Source organism: Rhipicephalus microplus, chromosome 5 (assembly GCF_043290135.1).
Source record: "Rhipicephalus microplus isolate Deutch F79 chromosome 5, USDA_Rmic, whole genome shotgun sequence".
NCBI classification, from domain to species: Eukaryota; Metazoa; Arthropoda; class Arachnida; order Ixodida; family Ixodidae; genus Rhipicephalus; species Rhipicephalus microplus.
This window is the reverse complement of record NC_134704.1, coordinates 199419177-199436191: the sequence shown is the minus strand read 5'-3', so window position 1 is coordinate 199436191 and position 17015 is coordinate 199419177. Positions and strand designations below refer to the sequence as shown.

Sequence of the window (17015 nt, the reverse complement as noted above, 5' to 3'; positions counted from 1 at the left end):
TAGTCAACTACTGTAATTGCAAATCTGCAGTCGTATGGAGAACGTTCCCGTGGACTGACAATGTCCATGCCTAGCTTTTGCCTCGGTTTTCTTGGCCAAGTAACAGGCTGGAGGGGCACAATAACAGGTTTAGCAGATTTATCAGCTGTTTGAAATACAGCACAGTTGCGAACAGTACGTTCAACTTGACTATCCAAGCCAGGCCAAGAGGATCTTTTTTCTAAGCTGTTGCTTCGTCTCGACCATTCCTGGGTGGCTTTCATGAGCTAATTGCACAATTCTCTCGAACGTTGATGTATGAATGCTGACTCTAACTGCGCGAAAAACTAAGTTTTCTACACAGGACAGCTCAATTCTGACAGCAAAGTAGGGCAGTAATTCTGGTGGCAGAAATTTCTAATCTGGCCATGGCCATTAGCAATGAGTGCAAGCACATGCTGCAATGTAGGATCTTTAGCAGTTGCTGCCTGTAAGTCATCTTGCTTATGCAAGGAGTAACGAGAGAGACTATCTCTTCTTCCAGCCATTGATAGATTTTCATTCTTACAATTTCTGGGTGGCTTTCATCAGCCAATTGCGCAAGTCTCTCACACATTGATGTACGAATGCTGACTCTATCTGCGCGAAAAACCAAGTTTTTTAGATAAGACAGCTCAAATATGACTACAAAGTAGGGCAGTAGTTCTGGTGGCAGAAACTTCTCATCTGGCCATGGCCATTAGCAACGAGTGCAAGCACATGTTGCAAAGTATAATCTTCAGCAGTCGCTGCCTGTAGGCCAGCTTTGCTTATGCAGGGAGCAACGAGAGTGATTATCTTTTTTCCAACTATAGATAGACTGGAAGCTGTAAAGGCAAACGAGAAAGTGCATCCGCCACAACAGTATGTGAACACTTGCAGTATTGTACGGCGAAGTATTAGTATAACAGTCTTGCACGCCAGCTTGATATGCGTATTAGGCGTCATCCCTCTGATCCAGCAGAAAGTACCGTAACAAGAGCTTGATGATCAAAGCATAATGAAAAATGTCTACCCCATAAGTACACATGTTTTTCTCACAAGCAAAGAGGCAGGCTAGGGCTTCACGCTCACCAGCATAGTATCTGTGTTCAGCAAGAGACAAAGTTCTAGAACCAAATGCAATTGTGATTGACTGGTCACCTTTGAGTTGTTGAAACACGGCACTCAATCATAAGTTGGAAGCATTAGTTGTAACGACGATTGGAAGCTCCTCGTTACAGAGTTGAATGACTGAGTTTGCAGATATTATTTCTTTGATATTGTTGAAAGTCGAATTAGCTTCCTTGGACTAATTGAATGGTTGAACTTTACGAAACATGAAATGCAGTGGTTGAACAACATCAGCACAATGTTGAATGAACTTTGAGTAATAGCCGGTGAGACTAAGAAATAATGCAAGTTTTTAAAATCTGCAGGTGCCGGTGGATCAACAATTGCATGTACTTTGTATTCAAAAAAAGACAAACCTCTGGCACTGACATTGCGTTCTAAAAATTGAATTCGCTTGACGGCAAAGACACATTTGTCGTTCAGTTTCATTCCTGTGTTGCTTAGGCGTCTTAGTACAACTTGTGAATTAGCATCTTGCTCAGCACGCGTTTGACCCCAGAACAACATGTAATCTAAGTAGCACAGTAGTCAAGAGCAATTTTTCAAAATGTCCCACATTATTTTTTGAAAAACAGCAGGGGCAGATGCAAGACCAAAGCAAACTCTATGTGGATTCTGAATAAACCAGTATTTGTTACAAAGGTACTTAAGTCTCTACTTGATTCCTACAAGTTGACCTGATGGTACGCTAATGCAAGATCAAGCTTTGAAAATAAAGAGCACCTGTGTGTTGCTGGAGAAGTTCTTTGATGTGGGGTAGAGAAAACCCATCAACCACGATAGCTTTGTTTGGTTCACGCAAGTCCACAGAAAGTCTTAAGGAACCGTTCTTTTTTTTCACCACAACCAGCGGAGAGACCCAATCTATTGCTGAAACTCGTTTGATGAAGCCTGCTTTTTCAAGACGATAAAGTTCATCGGAGACTTGTTGTCGAAGCAGAAATAGCAATCTGGGAAGTTTGGCAGAGACTGGCTGCACAACTGGTCAAGGTTTTACTTCGTGCATGTAGCCTTTCATCAGTCCGTGTTCCTGGGTAAAGAAGTGAGGAAATTCAGTAGAAGCATTGGCAGGAATTCTCGGGGTTTCTAAACCTGAAACTTGTGAGAAAGACAATGTTTCGCCGTCCATGGTTATGAGGAGGCTTTGAATGGCATCCAAGCCAAGAAGTGAAAAGCCTTCTTTCGTCACTTCAAAGAGACAGCAGCGGTATCATTGTACCGAACATCTGTATAGAACTATCCGAGGTTGGGAAAGAAATTTCTTCGAATAGTCGTGAAAAACAACATACGAGAGAAGTACTCGGGTCCCCGAAAAGTACTTCTTGAAATCTTTCAAGTTAAGGATTCATACGGTTCCACCAGTGTCAACGAGGTAAGGAATGTTGACTTGACCATAAAATTTGAACAGTAATTAGCGGAGAAGGATGGCTGGAGTGTTCATCAACTTTTAGAATTGTAGCTGTGTGTTTTACAGGAGTACCTTGTACTCCAGCTACGTTCTGTTCAGACATGCTAACATTTGATGAGTGACATACAGCTCGGTAGTGACCTCGTTTACAGCTGGCAGACCAAGTGTGGTTGCGGGCTGGGCAATTAGTGAAATTCGCATAGTGTTGAAGAGATTCGCATGTGCAGTCGACACCACATTCAGATCGATGTGGTCCATACTGGTGGCTTGAAAATTTATTAAGTAGGACGGGAGTCGTGATGCCCACAGCCAAATTGGCTTCCTGCTGAGTTCTGTCGGGAACTATAGGCCGTCGGCCAAACTTTTGTTTGTGGTGGCCATATTGTGGACCTGGAATAAATCCAATCTTCTCAACTTTTCCGATACATTGTCACAATTTCTCAACTTATCTCAGTTCTCCTTATTCGCAGCCACTACAGTTATGGCCAAACACGAGCTGCAGTGCATACTAACGGTGTACTCTATCACTCAGTTCTCCTCACTCCCAGCCACTACAGTTATTGCCGAATACTATCTGCAATGCATACTAATGCTCAACTTTATCTCTCAGTTCTCTTCATTCCCAGCCACTACAGTTATGGCAAAACACGATCTGCAATGCATACTAAAGCGGAACTCTATCTCAGTTCTCCTCGTTCTAAGCCACTACAGTTATGGCAAAACACTCTCTGCAATGTGTGGTAATGCCCTCAGTTCTCCTTCCCAACCACTACAGTTATCGCCAAACACAATCTGCAATGCATACTAATGCTGAACTCTATCTCTCAGTTCTCATCATTCCCAGCCACTACAGTTATTGCCAAATACTATCTGCAATGCATACTAAGGCGGAAAATTATGAGTTCTCATTCCCAGCCACTACAGTTATGGCCAAACACGATCTGCAATGCATACTAACGGTGTACTCTATCACTCATTTCTCCTAATTTCCAGCCACTACAGTTATTGCCCAAGACGATCTGCAATGCCTACTAATGCTGAACTTTATCTCTCAGTTCTCCTCATTCCCAGCCACTACAGTTATTTTTAAACACTATCTGCAATGCATACTAAAGGTGTACTCTCTCTCTCAGTTCTCCACATTCTCAGCCACTACAGTTATGACCAAACACGATCCGCAATGCATACTAATGCTGAACTTTCTCTCTCAGTTCTCCTCATTCCCAGTCACTACAGTCATGGGCAAACACGATCTGCGATGCATACTAATGCTGAACTTTATCAGTTCTCCTCATTTCCAGCCACTATAGTTATGGTCAAACACGATCTGCAGTGCATACTAACGGTGTACTCTATCACTCAGTTCTCCTCATTCTCAGCCACTAAATTTATTGCCCAAGACGATCTGCAATGCATAGTAATGCTGAACTTTATTCCTCAGTTTTCCTGATTCCCAGCCACTACAGTTATGGCCAAACGCTTTCTGCAATGTATGCTAATGCTCTCAGTTCTCTTTCGCAGCCACTACACTGATTGCCAAACACTATCTGCAATGCATACTAATAGTGTACTCTGTCTCCCAGTTCTCCACATTCTCAGCACTACGGTTATGATCAAACACGATCTGCGATGCATACTAATGCTGAACTTTATCAGTTCTCCTCATTCCCAGCCACTAAATTAAGGCTAAACACGATTATCAATGCATAATTACGGTGTGCTTTATCACTCAGTTCTCCTCATTCCCAGCCACTACAGTTATTTCCCAAGGCGATCTGCTATGCATACTAATGCTGAACTCTATCTCTCAGTTCTCCTCATTCCCAGCCACTACAGTTATGGCCAAACACTTTCTGCAATGTATGCTAATGTTCTCAGTTCTCTTTCCCAGCCACTACAGTTATTCGCAAACACCACCTGCAATTCATACTAATGGTGTACTCTATCTGCCAGTTCTCCACATTCTCAGCCCTACGGTTATGGTCAAACACGAGCTGTGATGCATACTAATGCTGAACTTTATCAGTTCTCCTCATTCCTAGCCAATACAGTTATGGCCAAACACGATCTGCAATGTATACTAACGGTGTGCTCTATCACTCAGTTCTCCTCAGTCCCAGCCACTACAGTTATTTTCCAAGGCGATCTGCTATGCGTACTAATGCTGAACTCTATCTCTCAGTTCGCCTCATTCCCAGCCACTACACTTGTGGCCAAACACGATCTGCAATGTATACTAATGCTGCAATCTATCAGTTTTCGTCATTCCCAGCCACTACAGTTATGGCGAAACACTTTCTGCAATGCATACTGATGCTGAACTCTATCGCTCTGTTCTTCTCATTCCCAGCCACTGCAGTTATTGCCAAACACTATCTGCAATGCATACTAATGGTGTAGTCTATCTCTCAGTTCTTCGAATTCTCAGCCACTACCGTTATTGCAAAACACGGTCTGTAATGCATACTGATGGTATACTCTATCTCTCAGTTCTCCTCAATCCCACACACTACAGTTATCCCTAAAGACGATCTGCGATGCCTACTAACGGTGTCCCCTATCTCTCAGTTCTCTTCAATCCCAGCCACCACAGATATGGTCAAACTCAATCTGCAATGCATACTCATGCGGAACTCTATCTCTCAGTTCTCCTCATTCTTAGCCACTAGAGTTGTGACCAAACACGATCTGCAATGCATACTGATGCTGAACTCTATCAGTTCTCATTCTCAGCCACTAGAGTTATGGCCAAACACGATCTGCAATGCATACTAACGGTGTACTTAATCACTCAGTTCTCCTCATTCCCACCAACTACAGGTATGGCCCGTGAAAATCTGCTATGCATACTAATGCTGAACTGTACCTCTCAGTTCTCCTCATTCCGTACTGGCCGTATGGATTGCATGTCGACTTGCAAGGATAATACACTTTCGTAATTACCCTTCAGGTCCGTGAGGCTCTTACTCAAAGTGTCCAGGAATGCGGTCTTAGCCATAGATGATTTTTTAGATCTCTCATCTCAGCGATCATCTTTGCCTGACCAGCGGAAGGCTTTTTCATTTTGGCAAGCAGAGCGGCATTATCTGGACCAGGATCACTTTCAATATCCCCAGCAAGCAATAATAGAGGTCTAATCACACAAAGACCCTCAGAAGCAATGTAAAGGCAGCACTGCGGGCCCCGTAGCTGCACGAAACAATAATTACTTGTTTTCTTAGCGAAAAAAGGATGTGGTTTACAGACCTGCATAATGAACAGGATTGGATTAGCGGACCATATCGTGGCAACGCCACCGAGCCCACAGCGCGCGGGGGGTAGTCGCTGTTCCTTTATAGGCTGCTGGCTGGCTGTTGCCGATGGCGGTATAGTGAATGGCATCTCGTCGAGGATCCATGTTTGGACTTGTGGTTCCGCTGAACGGGACGATTGGTTGTCCATTCCAGTGTGGCAATTCATGACACAGCTGGTGCACGGGTGCGACAGTGCCAAAGGAGAGCTCGCCGATACCACGAGAAGAGGCAGCAACGTTCGCATGACGAAGGACGTCATAATCTGCATGATGAACAGGATCGGATTAGTGGACCCTATCGCGGCAATGCCACCAAGCCTACCCTTACGCAAACATGCATTGTCCGTGAAAAAGAATGCCGAGGAGGGTGCATTTTCGTACACTACGCGCAACTTAGCTGCAGCTGGTTGTTCTATTCATTCACAGGACATTTGTCAATTAACTGACGTGTAAAGAATGCAAGCTCAGACCACTAACATTCCGGAATTCAGTTTTGATTTACACACTGCAGTCCTTCCCGCCTTAACTGTAGTGATAATATTCTTAGTTGTATTACTATTATTACATATCCAGCTTTCTGAACAAATACCAACCAGCACCCTTAGCAGTCCCGGCTCGAAGCTAGGGTGTTTTCAATGAAATCAGTGAGTTTTTCTCCAATAATATTTGTAGGGGGTGAAATTTGAAAAACGCAAACAACAGAGCGCGTCTGGGAACCTAAGCCAACGAGAAGGCTGCAGTGATCATGTTGGGGTAAGCTTCAATGTTGTTCCCAGAGCAGTTAAAGATCGTACAATGGGAGTCTACGGAAACGGCAAAAAAGTTGTCTGTTTTTTTAGACAAAAGCGTTCGTTGCAGTAAAACTAAGCAGGTTCCATTAATCTTCAGTGCATCGTATGTAGTCCTGACACTCAGATTTCGATTGAAGCCATTCTCAACGTACCGCAATTGGCATAACATTGTTCCCTAACGGGTTTTTTTGTGACGCAGTCCTTCAAATACTTGTGGCATATTGATTAACTTGCTTATCGCCAGCACCTCACTGGCATTCGTGGCCTGGTGCGTTAATCGCATAGTTGTGAGGTGCAACATCAGCGCGCCGTCATGAGTTTCATGCCACGCATCGGAGCATTTTTTTTTTCAGCTCGTGAATTAGTTTTACAGAATCCCACAAGATGTCCCTACCAAAACAAACCAAACAAGTTTCTGTTTCAATTTCAATTTTTCACTGTGATTTTAAAGAGTATTGTTTTTCTTCATTTTCATTACTTTTTAGTGCATTATTAAATAGTTCACGCATATCACAGTTTTAAGATGTACATTTGTGATTCTTACTTTAGCCTTTTACACATCCTAAGAAAAACAACGCCCAATCAAGTTAGGTGAACAAAGCTCCTTCTTTTTTTCGTACGCGTATGGTAATGTAAAAGTTAGGTGAACAAAGCTACTTCGTTTCTAGTACACGTATTATATAGTGTGAACTTCCTTTCCATTTTCATAATTTCGTTATGCTCTTCCCAGGTGAATTCACCAATGCAAAGAACTGGAATTAAGAATAGAGAAGTGAGGCATAGTATATGTGAAAATACACTTTTTGTCGTTGCTTTGTGAATGCAAAGCCCTTCGTTGCGTAATATCTATCTATCTATCTATCTATCTATCTATCTATCTATCTATCTATCTATCTATCTATCTATCTATCTATCTATCTATCTATCTATCTATCTATCTATTTATCTATCTATCTATCCATCTATCCATCTATCCATCTATCCATCTATCTATCTATCTATCTATCTATCTATCTATCTATCTATCTATCTATCTATCTATCTATCTATCTATCTATCTATCTATCTATCTATCTATCTATCTATCTATCTATCTATCTATCTATCTATCTATCTATCTATCTATCTATCTAGCCGCCCACGTGTGCATATATCACTGTTTATCCCATACTAGGTTAAGAGGCAATATACGTAGTATATATCGCCGTTTATCATGTACTGCAATATATACTACGTGTTTCGCCTCCTTATCCTGGGGCAAACCAGAATTTGTATTCAGCTGTAAGAAAGCTTATCGAAAATGTTTGACGGGTCAAGACAATATCTACTTGCAAATATCGTTGCGTACGTACGTCGAGAAACCTTTTCCTCCACATATTTGTGGCACATACCCACGTATTAAATATGGCGATATTCTGGTATACGACATAGGGGACTGACAGTTTGTTGACCCTGGAGTGGTGGGAATAGACTTTTGTAATTTATGTGCATTAGTGTCAAGGAAAACTAAAATGAGGAGACTCGATGAATGCAAAATTTATAAATGTAAGGGTCCCAGCAAGAGTTTAAACCAGGTACTCTGCGCGGCAATCAAGTACAGTGCCACAGCGCCATCTTAGGCCTCGAAAATGCTTTGGAAAAACGCGATATTGCTTTGATTGATTGATTGATTGATGTGTGGGGGCTTAATGTTCCAAAACCACCATATGATTTTGATAGCCGGCGTAGTGGAGGGCTCCGGAAATGTTTGCCACCTGGGGTTCTTTAACGTGCGCCCGAATCTAAGCTCACGGGCCTACAGCATTTTCGCCTCCATCGCAAATGCAGCTGTCGTCACCGGAATTTGATCCCGCAATCTGCGGGTCAGCAGCAGAGTACCTTAGCCACTAGACCACCGCGGCGGGGCAACGCCATATTGGAGGCGAAACGGCAATTGTGGTTGCGTCGCTGCAATAACCATATGGCTGTTAGAATTGTTGCACAACTCTAAACTTCTGGTTATATAATGTATACGCGACTGTTCAACATTTATCTGAGTGACAAGATTTGTACATGTATGTAGCATAATTTCCTAACATTTGGCCTATTTAAAAAAGTACAACAAGGTCACACTCCTTGCGAATGCTTCAATTTACATTGATCCCCTTGTTACGTGGGATCTGTCAATGAAAATGACGAAACGTTCCTCCTGTCTATGGGATGAGAACGTATGTCAATCTGTAGGGATTCATCGGAGAGGCTAAAAAAATAGCATTCCAGTAAACCTATAACTTCGTGCTTCATCTCAACCATGTGTGATCGCCAAATCAACCATATGGGTATAATGAATAGGTTATCACCATCGACGTCGCCACTGCTTTCATGTTTAAAAAAAAAAGTCTCCATCTACGTCATTCCCCTGTGTAACGTATGATCTACGCGCGTGTAAAAGCGTGTGAACGGCGGGGACAAACACGGCTGATCGGCCCACCTCCGTCGATCAGAGGATGCATGCGGTAAGACTAGCCGCGGGTAAAGCATGCCATGAAATGATGCTGAAGCAAAGAGTAAATGCCATGTTTGCTTCGAAGGCGCATGAAAAGACATGGAGGTGAAGGGGGGGGGGGGGTGAGGGAGGAGCGTTTGAGCAGCGGCTGTGAACGTTGACTATAGGACTAGGTGGCATATGCTATATTGATAGACATCAGCGGACGGATTGTATACCCTTCTACGTTCTTCGCTCTAAACGAGAAGCGACTGCGCGGATTCCCCTTTCTTACCGCGAGCGGCTGTGTTCTGTTGCAGCAGCGTTTTGTAGAGTTACTCAACACTGTATGTAAAAATTTACCCTTATTTAGTTTGTCGCTACCACATCATTACATCACCTTTGCGGTGAAATTGGGATATTTTGTCATATGTTGTCATATCTAAAGTGCTGCGTGAATAGAAAACGACCAGCATGAGACGTATGCAGAACGAAGTTTTCAGAAAGTTTCAGAGACTGGAGCTGCCAGAGGAAATAAAAAACCGCCATCAATGGAATATATTTTATGATCACGATGAAGTCTTTTTCGTTGCTCAAAAGAGGAGAGGAAACTGCGCTCACGCACTTTTATCACGTTTGAAAGTTTCGTGAACTTGTATGATTCTATCTACATTTTTATCATGTTTCATCTGCTCTATTCCGTCTTTTTTTTTTCTTGGTGGAAAGTGCATATAGATATATCTATGCTTGAAAATATAGCCAGCTGTCTTACGCTTTCCACATTGAGATGGCCGGTACCGCAGTCTGTCACCCCTGTGACAACAAAAAATTCATTCCACATATCTTTTGATATTGCTGATTGATTGATTTGTGGGGTTTAACGTCCCAAAACCACGCTATGATTATGAGAGACGCCGTTGTGGAGGGCTCCGGAAAGTTAGACCACCTGGGGTTCTTTAACGTGCGCCCAAATCTGAGCACACGGGCCTCCATCGGAAATGCAGCTACCGCAGCCGGGATTCGATCCCGCGACGTGCGGGTCAGCAGCCGAGTACCTTAGCCACTAGACCAACGCGGCGGGGCGTGATATTGCTGACAGAATAGTGGACAGTGACTATGTCTTCGCAACGAGCTCAACAAATGAGATGATCAACATCTCTCCAAGGAAAAAAAACAGAATATTACAACTGAGTGAAGGTTAAACTGATGAAAATAGCTCCAACTCCGAGGTATACCCGGCATTGAGGCACCCCTAAATGGTCTAACGGCTTTTCATGAATGAAAAAAGTTTTTATGAGGGCTACTAAAATATCGCTTTTCGGAGTGCGTCTTTTCCAAATATATGTTCTTAACGTTACTTATCTCTTAAAATTGGCATGGTGCTTCTCGGAGGTTATTATTTCGTTATCACACTTTGTATATTACTAATCCTCAACTCTGTGAAAATTTCGCGTCTGCTTTCTCAGTTTTCTCACATTGCTCCAAAATCGCATTCAGTACTATGTAAAGACAAGAACATCGTAACACATGGAGTATGATTTACCTGTCAAGTAGGCACGCGCAAACACAAGCAAAATAGTTGAAATACTTGAATACAGGACTTTGTCCGTGTACAATCCTAAGGCTTGTGGTAATATACGCAAATGTATACTTGTAATCAATGGAAGAATATTTTGAGAGGTTTTTGTCAGTGATGGAAGCGCACTCCTTTCGAGGAATGATTCTCGGCCTCTGAAGAAGGGGCTGTATAGACATAACAAGCAATATCTAGCTGTGCTGAAACACCTGTTAGTATATCATGGTGGTCTACGCTAGCCTCTCGCCACATATGGTTGGAAAAACTGTCACTGTTCGTTATCAGCGAACCTCTGGTGACTCGTCCATTTTGATGATGGGGCAGTTTTTTATAAAAGGGTTGGTCAGCGCAATATATTTCGCATCATCTTCATATAGTTACTTATGTATTGAAGATAGGGTATGAAACGTAGACATGCTAGCGCTAAAAAAAATCACTTCTGTTCTAGCTTTGAGGAAGACAAGTCCCGACACATGCCCTGTTTATGGATTGTTCGTCACAAGCTTCTATCTTGCCCTTTCTTTGTTTCTTTATATTTCTGATGTAGTTATTTGGCATTGTGCGTGCCAACAGACGCTACATCAGAACGAGTCCAAGAGATCCATCAGCCCAATTCCGTATAATCACAGAAAAACTAATGTGACGTTTATTTTAGCCGAGTGGGTCGACCGATAGCGTAGCCATGTCGCGGCACCCCACAAAGCTTGTGCCCCCCCCCCCCCCCCGGCCGCTTCCTTCCCGAACTTTTTCTTCGCTATGGCATACTCGAAAAAACAAAAGACCCGTATCAAAACAGAACCAGATGCCCCCCCCCCCCCCACACCCAAGAAAAAAATCGCTGTATGCCCTTGCGCTGGCTTGTCAATGACGGGTTAGATCATGTTCATTTGGTAAAAGCGTAACAGGATTACATTGGTCATTAAGAATAAGGGATCTCAAAGCTTCGCCTTTAGAAGTTCAACGAGATATCGATCTTATGTTCCTATAGCGCCTACTTTAAACACCTTATGCATGAAATCTTTTCGAACCGGCCGTGTACCATTTACATACTCTTAAGGAAACAGATGCAGTAGCGTGTGTGCGTTTTGTAGTGGGTTACTGGCTTTAAACTACGAAGTCATTATGATAATCGCTTGTTCTTACGCCTAATTTCCATGGGCGCTTGTACCATGCAATATTACTGCAATGTTTTATGTTGTATTGTGAAGCTTGCATACAAGACGCGTGTGTTTGTAAAAAAATGTGTTACTTTCACTGCATTTCCAAGCAGAGGAAGTAATTTTTAATGTTTTCACAAGCAGACAATTGGCCATGTTGTAGAACATCCGCTTGATACTGGAATGACGCATGTTCAACTTCCACTCGGACCCAAACAACCCGGGTTTGATCCCCACTCCGATCAAGGAGTTTTCATGATTTATTCTGTTTGAATCGTTATCAATGCTTCGATGACGCATATGATGATTTTTCGCTCACAACCAACGACGCCAAAGCCGAGACCAATGCCAGAATTCCTGCAGAACGAGCTCTCTAACGTGGTTGCGTTAAAATGGAAGTTGATGGATAAAACAGAATGGTGAAACATTTTGCAGGCGCGAGTTTATCATATTTTTTTTATTCATCCAAAGGCACTGAGCCCTAATTGTAACATAGCACACGTCAGGGACAAACGCTGTTGTTATCCTCTGTAGTTCAGCCCCAATGGGCACCGTTAAAAAGTCACATTTTATATTCATCGAAGTTTATGCCGCGCTTATCCATTGTGGGATTGAATATAGTGTTACGACTGTGTCAATATATTCAATCACACCGCGGCAGAAACGGGATAGAAAGTGGGCGCTCTTGATGCATTGCCGAAAATTTGTCGCCCTTGCGATCACTCTGGAGGAACTTACACTAATACCTTTATTTACCTGTATTCAGGTCCATGACGGAAGTGAAAGATTACCTGGACGTATGAAAGCAGCATTTATACAAAGTAGAGCCTAGTTACAGAATATTCGTTAGAATAATGGATGTGAAGGGGAGGTGTTTAGGTTAACTGCAATACCGGCTACCTTGGCAGACCGGCTCACTTCGCTTCCACCTTCACTGTACTCGGCGAAAATAACAAAAAAGCCAATTGCATATGCAAACGCAGGACAAAAAACACATGATAACATTAATGGCAAAAATTAATGACTTCTACTGTTAAAAAACGGAGGCAGTGACGATGTTCATACACGTAGATTTGCCGCTTTGAGGCGTTCGAGATGGCGCGTCTCTGATGTACTCCTCGCTAGCTAACATAGGCGTAGGCGGAAGAAGGGGTGCTTGAACTCCTTTCAAAATTTTGAAGTTTCGTATGTGTAGACACGCACATATACAAATAAACGCATGAGCATGAATATTATATGTACAAATACCCTCCCCTTCTGCCTCGCTGACTGCATAGCGGAGGTCAGCGGCGCGTGGAACAGACGGCGAAACGGCAGGCAAGCAGAAGCGGAAACGCGACGAAGTGTGGCTGCACGTAGTTGCCATAGTAACGACCGCGGATATCTTCCATCGGCTTCTTTGCTGCTAGCTTGCTTTTCGTTCCCTGAATTCTCAGTGCTCGCCAGTATCCTGTCACACAAACAAAAAAAAAGTGTCTCGGGCTCATAACATGCTTGCCATTCTTGAGTGAAAGTGGTGGAAGTGCGTCGGGAATACCATTGAGAGGCACGCAGGATCGAAGGACTATTTTTCTGAGGCGAAACAACAATAGTTGAACACGTTCTTTCTTTCGTCTACTCTGCTTTCCTGATCAGCATAATATTATCTGGGATTTCACTTTTCAAAACCACTAGATGATTATGAAAGACGTCGCAGTGGAGAGCTCCGGAAGTTTTGACCATGTGGTGTTCGTTAACGTGCATTAACATTGCACAGCTGACGGTCTACTACCATTTCAACTTGATCAAAATGCGACCGCTCCACCTGGGATCAAACCCGGGACCACTATATGTCAGAAGCCAAGCTCTGTAGAGAATTCGGTAGATCCCACGTACCTGGGAATCGACGTTATGCGAAGCATGCGGAAGGAAGGTGACCGTGTTGCAATTTTTTTTATTGAGCGACAGCTCACAAAATTACGCTAAATATATGTACAAATGTTACACGCAGACATATGTTGAAGAGTTGTAGATGTTTCTATAACCAGTTGCTTGCAGTTACGCAACGATGTCAACTGGAACATGCGTGTTAGCAACACCAGAAGCTGATATGAAGCGCTGATACTCACGAAGATGCTGGTCCTGGACACTGCTCCTAACTCAACTTCAGCGCACAGCACCTAACCACAATTGACGTTTACCCGACTTGACGGCTGTATCAAAGGAGTACATATGTTGTGTTTATAAAGTTGGGTATATATAGGCAGCGCTGCACCCACTATTGACGTTTCATGAAGATTAGCGTCTATTTGAAAAGTAATTCCGAGACCTGGTGTATAGCTATGTGGTAGAATGCTTGACATCCGCGCAGAATGCTTAGGTTCGATTCCTATTAGGACGCTGAAATTTATTTTCATTCGTCGGGCGTCAACGCTTCCTATGGCAAGTTTTTCTTAACATTGACATTCATTCTTTGCATTCCTCTGGTCGACGCTGCGGATTTCAGGTATTTCTTAACGCTCGAGCGTTAAAGTTCTCCATGTGTGCTCTCGTCGTTCCTGGGTAGATACTAAGCGTCAATTACCCGTGTCACATACCCGCCCTTGGGTATGTGCCACTGTCTGGCGCGAAGTGTTTGACGACGTACGTGACGGGATTGTGACATCATTCATGTCTTAACCAGCGCGTCATGTTCACCAAACCAGCTTACCCTCCCATGCTAATTTTGGTTCACACCAAGTTAAGGGGGTGACCACGAGAGCACCCAAACGTAAGCGGCTAGATAGATAGGTAGATGCGCTCAAAGTCACCGAAGTTCGCTAAGAAATGCTTTGCATTTAAAACTGCTCCAATGTGGCGATCTCATAATCAGCTTAATTTCATCGGGAGTATTAACCGATGAGACACTAGTTTCGCTGCCGCAATGCCACTTTAAGCCGTCCAACGAGTAATCCCCATATAAGAGGCTAAGTTGAGGCACGACCACATGCATCTCGTCTTTTCTTCTGATTTACTCAGAACAGGTACGCATGTCAGCACTATACAACAGAGTGAATGCAAACAACGAAAAAGAAAATTCAACGCAACAAGCGCTTTTCACAAAAATGATCTGCCCATAGATTCAATGAGCCAAGTGTTCGATGCTCACTAGACTGCCCTCCGCCCAGTGTTCGTGAACCAAACCCAATAATAATTCATCAGCTTGAGAACACATCAAGCGTGCATTGCCTGCTTGCCTCAAGTTTGCAACCAACGTTCCGTTGCTCGCTAATCGCTGGAAAGAAGAAAAAAAATACAAATGCTTGTGCTGCGTCAAATTCTGCCAGCGGTTTCTTGTCACATTCACACGTGGCGGCCGCTTGTACGTCAATGTTTTTTTTTCTCTTTTTATATTTTTATCATTCTGCCATCGCTTATAGTTAATCTTAGTCACTCAAAGCCTGTTGAAGGGACTTTCCTTCGTGAACAGTATCTGATAATTACTTGAACCTACATTTGAGGACCATTAAAACGCAGTGCGTTAGGCGACAGTGATTTGATAACGTTTCAATTTTGCGAACTTTAAAACGAGGCTGGCTGAAAATCAGCACCGGAGATCTCTTACCGCAGAATAAAAATTTTATTATTTCTGTTTAGGCACTACAAATTTCGGATTGAAGATCTTTCTGTAGAGTCACTATTGGAATTTTCATTAAGCACTTTTTGTAGATTGCTAAGCTTGACAGACCGGAAAAATATTCGACATGCTCTATATGGCTCACAAGCATGCTACACCTATTGAAGACTTGTCATGATCGTGTATAGTTTTTTTTTTCAGTACTTGCCGATTTTAGCTAAAACACCCTGTTGAAGTTAGAAGTGGTAAACTATAGAGAGCAGTGCGTGGTGGACACAACACTGCAATGCGAATCGCCATGGCACAAAGAACTTTATCTCGTTAGATAAAAAACCGCGCTTCTGTTCAATGATATACCGCGAAACAGAGCACTCATCAGATTCATTGGCGCCGTGCAAAGCGTACATAGCAAAGGATTGCACTCCACGAACAAAGTGAGACAAAAAAACTACAGCAAAAATAACACTTTTTGTGACAGAATGATTGCCCACACAAAGATAGTCTGTGGCAGCATGAAACTCCACATGCACTGTATACTATTGTCAAATTCTAGGAAGTGTTGCTATAATATGCAAGCATGCTAGACATATTACCAGCGTTTTCGTTTAGGCTCCTAGCAGCCACTTTCATCTTAAGAATTACAAGTGACTCATGCAGTTCATGTTTATCTTGTAAAGTGAATCCCACTTTCAATACCGTCAGCCCAAAAGAACTCTAAGGTATGCCCGACGGTGGGAACGTGTCTATGTATCGGCTAATGAAGCATAGATAGCACATGTGCGTCGTGATTGAACCCGTATCAAAACGCATTGTTGGTTTCTGTAAATCCTCTATACATAAGTGATTAAACGTTCCAGTGTAATCTCTGGTGCTCACGTAAGTTCGAGAACAAGATTTACTACTCGTGTCCTGCATGTAATATTATCCTGAACAATTTATAACAATCGCGAAACTGGCCAAACATTCTGGTGCAGCCTGCGCAGAGCAGTGCATGCTTACTCGTTTTCTGGTCTCTTCCTCTGGAGGTGCACTGAAGTATACGGGACAGAGCCACTTTGATTTTTGCTATTGTTCGTTTCTCGTCATCACTCTGTTTATTTCTTTTTCACCTTTTGATGATAATAATGATGAAGATTACCTATATGTATGGCTAATTCCCACTCTTCGGTACTGACGAAGAAAGGAATTATTTATATCAAAAAGTGTTCCCATAATAATTGTACGACTAAAGATTTATATAACAGGTAAACTAACTTAATGGCGCTTACTTAGATAGTTCAGGTCAACACCACCGAAAATCTTATAAAAAATTGGCAGCATATCCATGGAGTGATTGATGGACAGTGGGGCGAAGCATTCGTCCGTCGATTCGTTCTTGCTTCCGTCCGTCCATGCGTCCATCCGCCCATCCGTACGTGTGTCTGTTCGTGCGTCCATTCCTGCGTCCACCCCTTCGGCCGTTCATGCGTCCATCCATGCATCTGTCTGTGCGTCCGTTAGTCCATCTATTCAACATTACAAGTACCGCCATCTCGCATCTCATCATCATATATTGCCCATATAAAAGCACCGCCATCCAGCGGACATTCCAAGGACTAAAC

General features: G+C 43.0%; 1 long non-coding RNA gene across 1 annotated transcript; it reads right to left on the bottom strand.

Moving 5' to 3' along the window:
• Positions 1-1869: 1869 nt before the first annotated feature.
• Positions 1870-16496, bottom strand: LOC142817458 (uncharacterized). Its single transcript, XR_012895245.1, has 3 exons — positions 16414-16496; positions 5786-6094; positions 1870-2161 (listed from the first exon to the last, which is right to left on the bottom strand). It is a non-coding gene; the product is annotated as an uncharacterized LOC142817458 (long non-coding RNA).
• Positions 16497-17015: the final 519 nt, after the last annotated feature.